This window comes from Stomoxys calcitrans, chromosome 1, assembly GCF_963082655.1.
Source record: "Stomoxys calcitrans chromosome 1, idStoCalc2.1, whole genome shotgun sequence".
NCBI lineage: Eukaryota > Metazoa > Arthropoda > Insecta > Diptera > Muscidae > Stomoxys > Stomoxys calcitrans.
In genome coordinates, this window is record NC_081552.1 from 44,640,083 (window position 1) to 44,653,413 (window position 13,331).

General features: G+C 38.9%; 1 protein-coding gene across 2 annotated transcripts in view; it reads right to left on the reverse strand.

The window, feature by feature from the left end:
• Nucleotides 1–6,798, reverse strand: part of LOC106094987 (serine-rich adhesin for platelets) — a 114,262-nt gene extending 107,464 nt beyond the window's left edge. Inside the window, exons 1-2 of one of the 2 annotated variants that reach the window (XM_059360661.1) lie at nt 6,599–6,798; nt 4,881–5,792 (exon numbers count right to left, since the gene is read on the reverse strand). The gene's annotated coding sequence lies outside the window, so the exon portion shown is untranslated. The other variant, XM_059360660.1, reaches the window with a different exon arrangement.
• Nucleotides 6,799–13,331: the final 6,533 nt, after the last annotated feature.

Sequence of the window (13,331 nt, forward strand, 5' to 3'; positions counted from 1 at the left end):
ACTTTGCATGAAGTGTTTTGGTAAACAACAGTGCCAAGCATTGAGCTATGCTCGGTTCATAAACTGATATAACTCCCATATAAACCAATGTCGGATCTTGATTTCTTAAGCCTCTAGAGGGCGCATTTATAACCCATCTCCCGATTATGCTTCTTCTACATCTAGAGGAAGCAATACTTATCCGATTTTGCTGAAATGTTGTCTATAAAATATATCGGCCGAAGAACTTGACAAAAGCACTCCATGGCGGAGGGTTTATAAGATTCGGCCCGGCCCAACGCATGCTTTTACTAGTTTTTAACATTATTATTTTTTATTAGTATTTTATATACTTTATATACAATTCTTTCAACATTTTAAATTAAAAAGTAAATTCTTTTCGCCATTATACGATACCTTTCTTCTTAAAAATCCTTGGTCCTTTTGATGTTTAAAAAGTATCAAAAAAAGTACCAAAGTGTCAAAATTATCATCCCTGATATATTATATTGTAGTAGATCCAAACACAAAATTTGGTTTAATCATCGTGTTGTAAATATTTATAGCAGTTGCCATCGATATTTGAATTTTTATTCTCCAGAAAAAAATTTATTTTTTGCAAGCATAATCTACATGTTCCTTGAAATTCATATTGAAAAATATATGCAAAGCACAAAAAGAGCTCGTAGTCCTATGTGTCTCGTTATGATACCAATAGCTATACTGACCTCCTTTTTGCTTCCTTTCAGTAATAGTTTCGTCTTCTCACGAACTGGATCCCCTCATAGGATTTTTGCCGTCCTACCGACCGTTTCGCTTTTCCACAATGTTGCATGTGCATTCGTCGCCCACTCCCTTAACTCGGACTGCGTCGACCCGAAAGGCTTCGGGTTAACCCAGTTTATTGACGGCAGTCCTCTGGCCTTCACCGCCAAATCGTCTGCCCTTTCATTTCCCCTTACTCCGTTATGGCCCGGCACCCAAACGATGCGGATTTTCCCATCCTGGGAGAAGGCGTTAATCTCCTTTTTACACTGCAAGACTGTTCGTGACCTTACCGTCCTGGTTGTTATTGCCCTTATGGCAATTTTACTGTCGGTAAAGATGTTCAGACTCGACGTCCTCGCGTTAGTATCACACCACTTCACGCATTCCGTGATCGCCCGGATCTCCGCCTGCAGGACCGTATTATGGTCAGGCAGTTTAAAACAGATGTCAGTCCCTGGGTTTTCAATGTAAACCCCCAGGCCCACTCCGTCCACTAGCTTTGATCCATCCGTGTAACATAATGTTCTAGATGGCAATACTAGGGTTCCGTCAATCCAAGACTGCGCCGATGGCAGCAGGGCCTCGCACTCGACTTCAAAGTTCACCTCAGGTATCTGATCGGAAACCTCTCCCCTTCCTTCCAGGTTTCCTATCGTCGCCTCGATTAAACCGCATTGGTATGAGCTGCTCCCATCCTCAATAAGGATTGGATCAGCGTGTCGGTCCGCACATTGTTAAAGCCCCCTCGATGTCAATGCATACCGCCAGTGTGTACGTTTTGGCATCGAAGGATTCTTCTATTTTTTGCACAACCTCGTGCAACCTGGCAGTCTCCACCGACCTTCCCTTGACATAGGCATGCTGTGTGTATTTGAGATGAATGTCCTACTCTTTATCATGGTGTCCACAATAGGTTGCATGGTTTTGAGTAGAAAGGACGTGAGGCTTATGGGTCTGAAGGCCTTTGGTGTCGCATAACAGTTTAACAATATAAGTGCCTTTATCTTAATCCCACCCCTCCCCCCACACCCTACATCCGAAATTAAGCCCGATATTCTCATGATGTCTGATTTAGGGGTGTTTTCGGGGGTTAGGTGGTCTCCCAGATACTTGGCCCTGAAAAAATATCAGCATAGTGCTATTCTCTCAAATACCATTTATTTAAACCCCATATTGCTATTGTTTTAGGGGAGTTTATACGATGAGGCGCCCCCCAATCACATGGCCCCAAAACAGATTATCAGCCACACATTGGCTTGGTCGAAAAATGTTTACCCCTTGGGGGGTGTTTTGGGGAAGGGGTGATGCCCTAAATACATGGTCCTACATTTGGATACCAAATTCGTATTCTTCTCCTAAATAAAAATTTTTAGTTCCACTTTCTTTGAGACCCACATTGTTTTGGTGAGCAAATATGTCCTATTTGGGGTTTAATGGTGGTGGGAAGTCCCCTAGACAGTTGGTTCCTAATGTTGATATCAGATGCGTGGTCTACTCCCAAATACCTTTAATTTGAGCCCCATATTTCCATAGTTGGTATACCGGCTTGGGGGTGTGGATGGGCGGCCACTCAGTGAGTTGGCCTTGAAAATATATATCGAATTTGTGTTCTACTCTTAAAACCCTCTTTTTTGAGCCTCATATTGCAATAGTCAGCAAATGCCTCCTATTTGGGTGGTGTTTTAGAGATGGGGTGGCCCCATACACACTTTTCCCGAATATTGATATCAGATTCGTGCTCCCAAAGACCTTTCATTTGAGCCCCATATTGCTATGGTCGTAAATTTGTCCCCTTTGGAGATGTTTTGCGGAGAGGCGGCCCCCGAACACTTGGTCCCACAAATACCTTTTATTTAAGCCCCATATTCTCATGGTCAGTAAATAAGTCCAGTTTGGGGGGTGTTATGGGGAAGGGGTGGTCCCCCAGAAACGTGGTCCCACATTTCGATATTGGAATCGTATTCTATTCGCAAATACCTTTCATTTGAGTCCCATATTGCCATGGTCGGTAAATATGTCCATTTTGGGGATTGGGGTGTTCCCCCTAACACTTGGTCCGACAATTGGGCATCAGATACGTTTTCTTATCCTAAATACCTTTCATGTGAGTCCCATACTGTCGTGATTGGTCTAAAGATATGTTTGGTAGGTTTGAGGGTGGGGCGGCCCCCTTAGGTACCCCATCCGAAATTTGGATGCCAAATTTTTATTTTTAGGGTACTATATGAGAGCACACAAAATTTCGCTTAAATCGCACCACCCATCTGGCGTTTCTGAAAATTAGGGTAAGGGGGAGGGTTCGGCCCCCCTCCAGATATCAAAAAATGTAGTACCCTATTTTCACCACGGGATCATTATGCACCATCTGTGAAAATTTGAAGAAAATCAGTTCAGCCGTTTCTGAATCTATAAGGAACACACAAACAAACAAACAAACCTACAAACAAACACAAATTGATTTTTATATATGAGATTAATTGTAAAACACCCTAATGAACAGCCCATTGTTATCATCTACATTGGCCAATCCCATGGCAGCCGGTTGTACGTACCGAATTGACCCGATGGAGTTCTTCATCTGCAAGGGATGCCGCGCCAGTGTATAACACACTGCTACTACAACAACAACATCAACATTGGCAATTTTTGTGGCTTTTTGTTACATCTTCTGAATGAATAGAGATGGGCGATGGGTAAATACCTTTTGGTTATTTATCCCGGTAGATTGGGTAAATACCCGAAAGCTGGATATTTATAATTCAGGTGTTTACCTGAACTCACTGTGCCGATTTTCATCGAAATCGGGTAATAAATGGATCTTTTATGGCCTTTATACACTCTATCGGGAGATCGGGGGGTTTAAGGGCAGCTATATCCAAATATGGTCCGATCTGGACCACATTTCACAGGAATGGATAGGGGTCTACCAGAACTCACTGTGCCAAATTTTATCGCAATCGGACGGAAAATTACAAATTTATTGCCTCAATACTTTCAGTCTTGAGATCGGTCTATATATCGGCTATATATAACTAAGTTCTGATTTTATGAGATCAGGAGATCAGGTTTATATACAGAGAATACGAAATTATGAAATATTTTTTTGAAAATCGATTTCATTACCAAAGTATCTGAAAATTTAAAAATACCCAAAAAATTTATTTATTGGGTATTTACCCGGTAAACACCCATATCTATGAATGAATAAATAAAAATTAAGTTTATTGTTGCTATTTTTCTGCTTCTGCTAATGTTCCAACTGTGACCTACATATTTAATAAAATGTTGCTGCTTTGCCATTTATACACTGTCAGATTAGATTTTAATAAATCACTCATATAACGGAACAACATATCAATAGACAACATTCTGCTCTTTAGTCGGCACTGCTATGGAGAGACTATAAAGTACTAAGTGTTAAGTCACTCTTATTCTCAGACAAATAAAAAAACTTGATCGGATTAATAATTTAACTTGCTGCATTTTCTCTTTCTTGAGTCTTGACTGAGAGAGGAGGGTAAAATACTCTAAAATTTAATTAAATACTTCTCACAATAATAATCACTTATTGTTAGAGTAATTAACATAGGGAAACTATCTACTAAGTTGTTCATTAAATTAAGTCACTGTGGCACCAAAAAAACGAAACAAAAAGAAATCTAAATAAACACCTATCAAAACAAATCAAACATGTGTACTCGTGTCTCCAATAGAGATAGATAGAAAGGCAGACACATGCATGAATGCATTACGGCATATGAATGTGTGTTTGTCGCTGTGTTTATCTCTCTCCCCATTGTCATCACAAATGTAATAAACCAAAGAGATATGTATTACAACAAGAAAAAGAAAACAACACAATAACAATTAAATGAAATAAAACAATGTCAACTACGAAGCCAACAGAGGCAGCGAAAAAAAAATGTCTAGCGGCAGAGAATATCCGACAGGTACAAAGAAGGTAGTTAAGTATATAAAAAAGATTTCAAAGATTGTAAGTATTATGAGGAAGTAAAAAGCCGGGACTTTAAACAAATATTATTTGAAAAACAGACTTATCATAGACAACTACCTAACTAGAAGATATAATGATAATGCATATAAAATTCCACTGGTGGTACTAGGTAACTTACCTTAAATTATTGTGTGTGAATAAAATCCTTTTAAAAATGCATACGCCTAGCCCCCTTCTTGTTTTTTGCTTTGTTTTGTTGTTGTCTGGTCAAGAAGAGGGAACCAACAAACAACTGCTGGAGGCGTTTTTTTATAGTTGTTGTTGCTCTTGTTCTTGGGGTAAAACAGTATCTATTCCACCACAACCACCATCACCACCACCACTACAAAAAGAAGAAAGAAGGCGACAATGAACGAAGAAGATCAGGCTATCTTTTCAGGCAGGCTGGCTGTTTGGTTGGTTGTTTAGCTGCCTGCTGCAAAAGTGTCTCTCCAAAGATGTCTGTGTTGACAACAACAAAAAAGAAGTTTCACCACTTTCTTTTCGTAGTCTTATGTTATTTTTTAGCGCGGGGTTATTTTTTAAGTTTCTGCTAAGGCAGCTAGCAGCATTGGTGCTCAGCGGGCGTTAGTCGTTGTTGTTGTATTATAAATAAAATAATAGCAACAACTACTACTACATAAACGCAGTTAATTTATGGATGAGTAAGTGCGAGTGTGTGTTTCTCTTTTTTCCCCAACTTGTTTTTCTGCTGCTCCCCCTTATTTTGCTTCTTCTTGTTTGTTTGCTGGTTGGCTCTGGTAATTGTAAAAAAGGCAACAATAACAGCACACGACTGACTATGACGGTGGCGGCGGCCACCACACACCAGTAACAGCAACAACGACGACGTCTACACGAACAACGACTATTACGTTGAAAAAAGGAAACCAGTATTTTCTTCTTTCACTTAGGAGGTTGGCTGGTGAGAAATTTTTTCGTTGATTTTTTCCCGTTCGTTTGTGTAGTATTTTTTTGTTGCTATTTGTGGGTTTTCACTTAAATTCATAGGTTTTAAATTGAATTCATTTTTTTTGTTCGTCGTTTGCATCTGTAAGATATACTCTTTAAAATTCACAAAAACCAGCACAACGACGACGGCGACGAAGGAGATGACGACCAAAAAGCAGTAGTTGTAGCAGCAGGGCGTTTATTGGAAGTCTTTATATATTTACGATTAAAATAATTCAAGTCTTTTTTAGAGGCCTTCTTATGATGATTTTCAATGTTTAAACACATTTTGTTGCAGAAATACTCAAATTTACGATTTTCTTAATTTTATTTAAACAACAAAAAATCACGACTTATTCTTTTTATTTCACTCATTTTTTATCTACATCTTCATCTTTATTTGGGCAAACTATTATTTTGGTTATAAATTTATTTTCTTATAACTTTTTTAACAAAATTTCACTTGATTTGCCATGATTAAGCAAAAATTGCCATCTTTTAAACACAAAAAGATTCTTCATTGATTCATTTTTTCCGTTTCTCCCGTTCCGTTTAGCCGAATCACCAAACTCGCCGAAAACACATCTTAAAACGTAAAAAAGAAGAAGCAGACTGAACAGACAACAGAACTGAGTGCTGATGTTCTCTCTCTCGGTTTCGACCCGTTAAACTTTTTTTATTTCCTTTGTCGAGACAAACGCAAACGTCAAAAAAAAGATTGACGTTAACGTCCATGAAAGCAGAGAACAAAGAAATTGGGAAATTGTCATAGACTTTTCTAAGATATGTACTTGCATTTAGCCATTTCCCAAGTTTTGTTTTAAACTAAACATCACACTTTTTTGTTATTATCTTGTTGGTATTTTGTTATTTTTGTTTCCCCTCAATATACACAAATTAACTTACTAGATGATTTCAGATTTCTTCATCATTCTTCTTTGTGTGTAATTTTTTCATCGTTTACTTTTGTTTTTTCTTTTTGTATTTTTGCTTCACCTCCTAAAATTTTTTTTAATAAAACGTTGTGTGTGCTCTGGTTAGATAGATCGCATTGCCTATGTGTGTGTTATTTCTCGTTCTCCTTGTATTTTTTTATGTTGATTTTGATTTGGCCTACTTGTGAAAAATTTCACTTCATTTTATTTTGTATATTATTTTAAATCACTACGCTATTACGTGCTGCATTGGTTTTGTGTTTTTATTGTAATATCACTAATTTATTATTGGATAAATAATTTTATTATTAAAAATAGTAAAATAAGGTAATTCACTGACAAAATCCGAAATCTTTACACACAAACACGTTCAAACAACAATACGAAATGGACGACGGTAGAGAAATCCAATCGGTTATCGCAAAAACTTGAATACCATTGTCTATCGATTAATAAAGGGGAGTTTATATGGCACATCAAAAGCTTATTCATATGAGGAGTTCACATGGCACATTATTGAGAGTGGTTATTGAAAAACATTGGTGAAAATAATGTATACATCACATTTACGAATGACCAAGTCATGCCCCAATAAAGGCTCTATTACACGGTATGTAGGTGTCTTATGACATGTCAAATTTAGCACATGTAGAGTTGTACATGTCGTGTGAAACAAATGAAACTCACTTCCAAAATAGCACATGTAATTTTTTGGTTTAGAACGTGCTCTATTCTTTCTGACAAAAATACAAAGAAATCAGCTGTTTTTGTTGTCAGTCGAATTAAAGCAACCCCAAATTAAATTGTCTTCACAAATTTATGATTAATCAGTTTTCTCACAACTTTAACAATTTTAACCCATAAAAAAATCTGATTCGCTCGCATTTCTAGGTTGTCATCCAAAAATAACATACAGGTGTGATAGAAAATGTGATGAATCGTATGTAAATTGACAATTTTGACTAACATTTTAAATTACATGTGAGTACAAAAAGTGGCATGTCATAAAACAACAACATGCCGTGTAATAGCGGTTTAACTACTACTATAGCTGGGTATTCTGTTCAGCTTATCAAGTGGATTGCTGTCAAATTCCACAAAAGAAACCTCGGCGGAAAGTTGGCTAAAAATACGCGGAAGTAGTACTCTGCTTATAGTGAGGAAAATGGTAAAAAGAGTTAATGTGGCAACACTTGAAACCATTGCCGGTTTCAATGGTTCGTTTTCCTTTATTTATTGCCTAGAAAATAAATTGAATAAAGAGAAAAATAAGCGCAGATAAAAAAGGTGTTTTGATGTGGAAACAAAAACATTTGATTGCTGTCAAATTCCGCTCACGGAACAATTAACAATTTCCGCGACTATTCCGAAAATAGAATAGAATATCAGCCCTATTTTATAAACTACTACTCAAGATATATTAATTTACAGGTAGTGGCAGTTGCCCAACAACAAAATATTGAGTGAACTATCTATCAAAATCAGTGAGTAGTGCAATCCTGATTTTGTGTTTGTTACCAGTTCGCGACATTTTTCATTGTTAACTATAATACTCACACACAACCAAAACTTGTTGACAGATAGTGCACTCGCGAGAAAAACTGTACTTCGAGAACTTGCAAGGCAGCTCATCAGTACAGTTCTTCGATTGGTATATGCCACAATAGACACCAGGTCTTCTTATGGCTTTCTTTCTTTCTTTCTTTTTTTACATCAGTGCCTTCCAAAAATGATAACCAATTTTCCAATTTGTCTTTATTAAAAAAAAGAGTTGGCGAAGGAATGACAATTTTACAAACGTTGTTCTCATTTAAATAGAGTCATAACATTAATCCATCTTCGTATTTCACGACAACAAATATCTGCCTATTACAAAAATGCATCACGTGTCTAATATCAAAACATATACATAAGTAAGAACAGAGCATACAATTAAACAGGTGAGTTAAAAGAGTTCCGACAGAACGATGATCATTTGCATGTTGAAAGCATTCTTACACGAATGTAGTTACATATCACTGTATTTGTAAGATAGAGAACTTAAACATGGAGTGAGATATGCCTCTCTCGATGTTATTTACGTTTTTGTATAACAGTTTATAACAATGTAAGTTGATGCCGCGAAATACATTAAACATACATAAACTTGCAAACTTACGTGTGCAATCCCACAAAACCCATGCGGTTGGGGCGCTGGGCCAGTAACCCGCCCCCGGAAAACTGATAACTACTATGAGAAACAAAGGAATGGTAAAAACGGACCCCCCAACGTTGACGACCCACGCAAACGAAAAAAGGACCATGATTTGCGGATCTGCGCCTGGAATGTCCGCACTCTTTATAGAGAAGGTGCAGTATACTTACTGTCGGATGTATTAGAGACGTACAAGGCAGATATTACCGCCTTACAGGAAGTGCGATGGACTGGGTATGGCGTCACTACAACATCAAACGGTGACGAACTATACTATAGCTGCCATAACACGAGGCATGAATTTGGCTGTGGATTTGTGGTTAGTCGGAAACTAAAATACCTTGTCTCCAGCTTTACTCCGGTGGATGAAAGGCTAGCCACAATCCGCATAAAAGCCAAATTCTTCAACATCAACCTTATTTGTGCCCATGCCCCGACGGAAGGCAAAGACGAGCAGACCAAGGATATTTTCTACGAGCGCCTAGAGACAGAATATGACCGCTGCCACGCTCATGGTATTAAAATCGTTCTGGGAGATATTAAGGCGAAGATTGAAAAGAAGACATTTTTGGTCCAACAGTCAGAAAGTTTAGCCTCCACGAGATAACGTCCAGTAATGGGTTGAGGCTGATAGATTTCGCCGCGGCAAAAAACGTGGTAGTTAGTAGCACCAGTTTTGAACATGGCAAGGAATGTACGATCTGACATTGCACGGAAGCTGGACATTGAAAAGCTGCCAACACAACAAATGGCAGCGGCATACTCCACTCGACTGACCCAACTGCTTGATGAAAGCACTCCTTGTTCCGATGATATAATGGTGCAGTGGCAAACTATTGCCCACTCCATGGAAAATGCCGCGAAATCCGTACTGGGTACCGGAAGCCTCCTCCAAGAAACCCATGGTACGACCATGAGTGTCGAGATGCTACTGAAGCCAAGAATGCGGCATAAAGAGCAATCAGTATCAACGCGCCAGACGAAGGAGAGGTATAGAAAAGGAGAGAGGAGAAACGTATATTCCGCAGAAAGAGAAAAAGGAAATGGAAAGACGTGAGTGTAAGCGAATTGAGATGTACAGGAGTCAGAATGAAGTCCGGAAATTCTACCAAAGAATTAAACATCAAACCGATGGCGATGGTGCAGGCACATCCTCCTGCAGAGACAAAGAAGGAAATCTGGTAACTGACACAGATAACATGCTGAGGATATGGAAAGAACATTTTACCCAACAGCTAGTGTCCGACGTTGGCGGCGAAGAGGATACCGCAGAACCAATCAATGATGATGGTATAGAATTTTTACCACCTATTCAGAATGAGGTCCAAGTAGCAGTGACCCGACTAAAGAATAACAAGGCAGCAGCAGCCGACGGGTAACCCGCTGAACTATTTAAGACCGGAGGCGACACGCTGATAAGGCGTATGCATCAGCTTATCTGCGCAATCTGGATAGAAGAACGAATACCCGATGATTGGAAACTTAGCATTCTATGTCCGGTACACAAGAAAGGAGACAAGACGAAATGTGCCAACTACAGAGGAATAAGACTCCTTCCCATCGCTTATAAGATACTCTCGAGCGTACTGTGTGAAAGATTAAAACCTAAAGTCAATGAGATAATTGGGCCCTATCAATGCGGCTTTAGACCTGGTAAATCCACCCTAGACCAGATATTCACACTGCGCCAAATCCTGGAAAAGACCTGAGAAGGACAAATCAACACCTAGCATCTCTTTGTTGAATACAAAGCCGCCTTCGATACTCCCTCACGTTCAAAAGTATTTCAAGCCATGTCTGAATTTGGTATCGCTGCAAAATTAATCAGACTCTGCAGGATGACACTTGCTGATACGCGTTCCTCAGTAAGAAAAGGAAAGAATCTCTCTGAACCATTTAATACCAAACGAGGTTTCAGACAAGGAGACAGCCTATCGTGTGATCTCTTTAATAACCTACTGGAGAAGATTATACGAGATGCAGATGTGAATAGATATGGCACACTAATCACAAGAGAACACACACACGACGACATCGATATCATAGGTCGGTCACCGGAAGTAGTAACTGCAGCCTTTAAAAGAATAGAAAGAGAGTCAGTGAAAATGGCACTAAATGGAGATAAGACGAAATGGATGGTTTCAGCTCCCAAAAAGCCTTGCACAGCCGAGCAGATAAATAAAATGGAGAAAGTTGGGACCCACAATTTTGAGACAGTCAGTAACATTATCTACCTCGGCACCGCCGTAACCGAAACGAATGACACCAGTTTTGAGATTAAGCGAAGAATAATACCGGCAAATAGATGCTACTTTGGACTAAGTAAGCAGTTTAGAAACAAGGCCGCCTCTCGACAGACGAAGATTACACTATACAACACGCTGATACTACCCGTGCTGTTATATGGTTCTGAACCATGGGTACTTGTGAAAGCAGATTAGGCAGTGCTTAGAGTATTTGAGAGAAAGATTCTTCGTAATATATATGGAGCAGTTTGCGTTAATGGAGAATGTAGGCGACGTATGGACCACGAGCTGTATGACGACGATAGCATAGTTACACACATCGAAATACAATGGCTGCGTTGGCTAGGTCATGTTGTCAGAATGGATGAAGAAGCTCCAGCAAAGAAGTCTTTTGAAGGCAAACACGGTGGTACACGCAAACCGGGAAGACCAATAGCCCTATGGAAAGATCAAGTTGTGGGAGACACCTCGAAACTTGGTGTCAGAGCGCAGAAGATCGAGGTGCTTGGAACGCTATCCTACGTTCGGCTAGTGGAACAAATATTCTGTCGTAGCCAATTAAAGAAAAGTAAAGTAAAGTAAACTAAACATAATATTTATAAATTGGTAATAACGTTGTTAAGTGGTGCTGCTACAGTAGTAGTTTTAATTTTGGTTCAATTAGGTTTAACTAGTTTGTAAGTGTGTAGATTTAACTAGATTCTAGGTTTGTAGGTTTCGCTAGTTTTAAAGATTTAACTAGTTCTAAGTATTTGTACTGTAAGACTTTAGTTGTTTTTTCTCTTTTAACTGGTTTAAAAGCTATACAGTTTTACTTTAGCTTGTAAGCTTTCATTTAGCTTGCTAGTTTGCTCCTAGACGAAGCCCCCACAATAAAATTAACACACTACAGCTGCTTTTGTAGATTACTGCTTTTGTTGATTGTCACCTTCACGATTGTCTTGCTTAGGCAATTGGGACACTGTTGATTTGGAGGCTTATGCCTTTTTACCGTGTTAATTTTCGGCACAAAGTTCAAAAAAAAATGTACTACCAAATTTTGATTGCTTTTTTTTCATTTGTTTCTTTACGTTGGGTTAAGTTAATGGGCTACTTTGCCGCGAAAGTTCTTTGAATCACTCACTCTATTTTTCACTCGTCTCGACGTCCAGCCAACTCCACTTTTCAAACCAAAGAGACCGGAAAAAGCTCCGAAAATCTGCAATTTTCCACAAATCTTCTGTCATGGCATTTTGTCTTTTACTTTTCCTTTTGTTTTCATCTTTGTCCCCAAGCGACCTGACATGCCTAGAGTCAAATAAACATTATGCATACCATTCGCAGTAATATCAATAAATGACAATACTCACGGTATGTCATCGCGCACACAACAAGACGCATGGCTGAATTACTTTTAAGGTTGTCTCATTTGTACAACAACCTAAAAACCATATGGAGACATCGCCATCTTGCCATCAAGTTGATCGCCTACACAAACAAAGAAATTTGTGTACGTGTGTGTGCACATGTGCAGAAAGTGTGCGTACGTGAGCAGAGAATATGCGAGAAAGAAGATAAAAACAAAGAGAATGCAAACAAAAATCTGTCATCTTTATACCGTCATATCTGGCCGGCTGATAACAGGTGTTCGCTCAAGATCACCTTTTTAAACCCGCCTTGTAGGAACCGTTGCCTCCCGGCATCACCTTGAGACTCTACACTGAATACCACTGACTGCAGTTCCAGCTACTCCGTATGAAACATTCCACTATCCGCATCCTGTGAACGCTTTTAGCTCTGCATCTCATATTTACTGTATTTTTTCACGTGTGCGTACATGAGCAGAGAATATGCGAGAAAGAACATAACAACAAAGAGAAGGCAAACAAAAATCTGTGATTTTAATACCGTATAACCTGGACAGTTGTTAACCGCTGTTCGAGACCACCTTTTAAATGCACCTTGTGTTTTATTGTAGTCCTACCCATTGCAAATCAGATGTTCTGAATATCAGTGCAAAGTACAGGTAGGTTATCGATATCATGCGATAACAGATAATAAGAAACGATAAATCGTGATTTGCACTACATCGTACTAAAATAAAACACAGCAAATAACGATGATCACCACACAGATCGGAGCATGTGTCGCATGAACCTTTAATTTCGCCAACACAATGACCAAACGAAATGTTGTACCATGTAAACTATCCATAACGATTGTTAAAATAATTCATCGATTTCGTAGTCGATGTCGTAACGCAAAGTTTGGCCGTTCGTTATGAA